The sequence below is a fragment of the Glycine soja genome, chromosome 17 (genome assembly GCF_004193775.1).
Source record: "Glycine soja cultivar W05 chromosome 17, ASM419377v2, whole genome shotgun sequence".
In the NCBI taxonomy this organism is placed as follows: domain Eukaryota; kingdom Viridiplantae; phylum Streptophyta; class Magnoliopsida; order Fabales; family Fabaceae; genus Glycine; species Glycine soja.
In genome coordinates, this window is record NC_041018.1 from 14,936,953 (window position 1) to 14,940,461 (window position 3,509).

Here is a 3,509-nt window from a genome sequence, read left to right on the forward strand (position 1 = left end):
TATATTGTTGTGGTAAAACAGGGGCAGGATCACCTTGGGCTACCTTCTGGAGGGGAGACAAAACATGAACGGCAGAAACCAATCAAGGTAAGGTAATGATGCGGTCAAGATTGGCCATACCTGGTTGTTTATTACTTGCAGGTACTTAAGGATGAACGCAAGCGGGGATGGGGTCACGACCGACCGATCGTTGCCCTTGCTCTGTGCGAAACAAGCAGGGAATGTCGCTGCAAGGCAGCCCCGTATCCTTTGTATTTTGCAGCTTTCTTTTACTATTTGCTTGTTTTAAAAAGGAAAAGAGTAATAATAAAATAAGTAATCAACGCCTAATTCTAACCTAAGTAAGTTCAAGTTAGGCAAAATGCTAATCCATGAGAAGGGAGGGGACATGGTTAATGTTCCCCTCAAAAAAAAAAAAAAAAAAAAAAAAAAAAAATGCAGGTTAGCTCGCCTGGGCGAGCTGGGCGAGCCACCCCTGCACCAAATTATAAAAATGACGAAAGGGGGGACGTTTTTGCATTCAAAAACTTCCCTTCCCCCCTTTCAAAAGCCATACCCACGGGATTGACGAGTTTGCAGCCCTAGGATCATCCTTTTTCGCATTTTTTGATTCCGTTTTGCGCTTTTGTTCATCACCAACAAGTAAGTATTCCATCCCTAAGCTTTCTAGCTTTTCATTGGTGTATTTTGATCTCCTTTTGGTGCTCTAAATTGTGGGGGTGTGCTCAAATATATGGGGCAATTTTGATTTGTTTTCTTGCTTGATTAGGTTGAATTAGGGGTTGGTATGAGATGGCCCTAGGCCTATAATGCATTTTGAAACAATAGGACATGCCACATTGTCCCCGTTCTCTTGCTATTGATGCCTAAACGCGCGCCCACCAAGTGTTCGGTGAAATGCCTCAATGGCATTAGCGTGTGACTTTTGTAAGGAGACAACCCATGGGGTATTTTGGTTTGTGCATATTTTCTAATATGTATTCATTCCAGAAAAAGGCTAGAGTAATTGCCCCACATATATCCTAGTCCTAGAAACTGAAATTTTATGCAAAAAGAGCACAAAAGGAGGTGCATATTGGGTAAAGTTACCCTTTTTTGGCCAGCAATCAGCTATGGGCCACGCTACAATATTTTCCCTATGCCTAGATGGTTAGGAATTTTGCCCATCATAAATGTGTAGGTTTAGAACAGGTAGCGAAATACCTTTGGCAATTTACACTTGGGGTATGATGGCAAAATACTTGGATGTATGTACATATAATTTTTGGTAGTCAAAATGTCTCACAAAAAAATACACATAAATATGTTGCATGTTATGTAAAGAAGATACATTACCAAAAAAATGTATACCTTTTAATTTGAATACAATTTTAGTTAGCAAAGGAAAATATACTGGAATTTGCATGCGGCTTTAGGTAGCAAAAACTTGAAAAGAGCATGAAATGTAGCACCTTATTGTGTAGATAGTCAAGATTCATCATAAAGTTTGTGTATGTATAGGTATTAGAAATACCAAGAGGTGTACATGTGCAATTTTTGGTACCCCAAAATGCTTTGGGTATGCATGTATGTGAATTTAGCCAAGGAGATGTGTGGGATGTAAGTAACAAATACACCTTGGAAGTACGTGTAAATAATCTAGGTAACGGAGCTGCCTTGATTGTATATGGGTGCATTTTTTCGGTTAATAGAATGTCTTGTGCAAGAGAACATTTGTAAGGAAGTATGCGCATAAGCTTACTCTAAATTTACATTGATGTTTGTATTTATGGGAGGAGGTTATATTCCATTTTTGCTTTAAAGAGTAACGTCCCACTGGTAAAACTAACTTTCCAAATGTTTGCCTTCGCAGGAATGGCCCCGAGGAAGCTTGCCTCAAAGAGGTCCAGGAAGGACAAGGTGGCCGAAGGAACTAGTTCCGCCCCGGAGTACGACAGTCACCGCTTTAGGAGCGTTGTACACCAGCAGCGCTTCGAAGCCATTAAGGGATGGTCGTTTCTCCGGGAGCGACGCGTCCAGCTCAAGGACGACGAGTATACTGATTTCCAGGAAGAAATAGGGCGCCGGCGGTGGGCACCACTGGTTACTCCCATGGCCAAGTTTGATCCAGAAATAGTCCTTGAATTTTATGCCAATGCTTGGCCAACAGAGGAGGGCGTGCGTGACATGAGATCCTGGGTTAGGGGTCAGTGGATCCCGTTCGATGCCGACGCTATCAGCCAGCTCCTGGGATATCCGATGGTATTGGAAGAGGGCCAGGAATGCGAGTATGGCCAGAGGAGGAACCGGTCTGATGGGTTCGATGAGGAGGCCATCGCCCAGCTGCTATGTATACCGGGGCAAGATTTTGCCCGGACTGCTGCAGGAAGGCGAGTGCGAATCATGCGCACCAACATGACCACCCTGACCCAGATATGGATGACGTTGCTCCTCAGCAACATCCTGCCCACCGATCATAATTCCGACCTCCCCATGCCGAAGTGCCAGCTGGTGTACGCCATCCTGACACGGATGAGCATCCATGTGGCTCAGTTGATCGCTGATGCCATCTATATTTTTGCAGGTATGACGCCCACTAGGCACCCTTTGGACCCAGATAAGTCCAACAGGGCTCTGGGATTCCCCGCACTGATCACAGGACTCTGCCAGTCGTTCGGAGTCCCCGTTGCACCTACCAAGGTGATTCGGCCGCCCATCACCCGGGCTTTTATTGAGAAGTACTGTACCCAGAGACAGGCTCAGGGTGATGCTCCACAGGCCGCAGGCGCGCCACCACCACCTCATCAGGCTGGCCAGGCTGGGGCATTTGACATAGAGCAGTATTTACGGCATTTGGTTCGCCAGCAGGCGGCCAACCACCGAGCACATGTACGGACCCATGATTGTCTGTACTAGATGAGCCTTAGCATGCAGAGCCAGGGCTTCGCTTCTTTTTCATGCCCTACTCCAGACCAGTTCAGGGCAGAGGTTGCATGGCCCGGAGATTGGCCCGAGGCCCAAGCAGGAGAGGCACCCCCAGAAGCTCCCGGCGATGGAGAAGAAGCCCACGAGGATGAGGAGATGGCCGATTTGCTTGACTTCTTGGGAGGGAGTGGAGACACGTGACTGGGAGATCCCCAGATTCATGTTTTCTTTCATATTTCTTTTATCATTTTTATTCTATGTTATTGTTTTGACTTGAGAGACTAACGTTTGTTTTTGTTGTTTCGATTGTCATTTGTACAGCGCATACATTTTTGTTTAGATTGTCGCATTAGTATTTATATATCACTACTATCAATGATGTTTGAAATTCCAGAACCGTGTAGAGTTCTTCGTTTAGGAACATCGTCCAAAAGTATATATGTGAAATAAACAAAAAAATCATGATAAAAATGAAATAGAAAAAGAAAGAAAATGAGATAGAAAAGAGAAGAAAGTGAAAAGAAAAAGAGAGCAAATAAGGAAAAAAAAAGGGGCAAGTAAGGAAAAAGGTAGAAAAAAGAAAAAAAATAAGTTGTTAAGCTGAA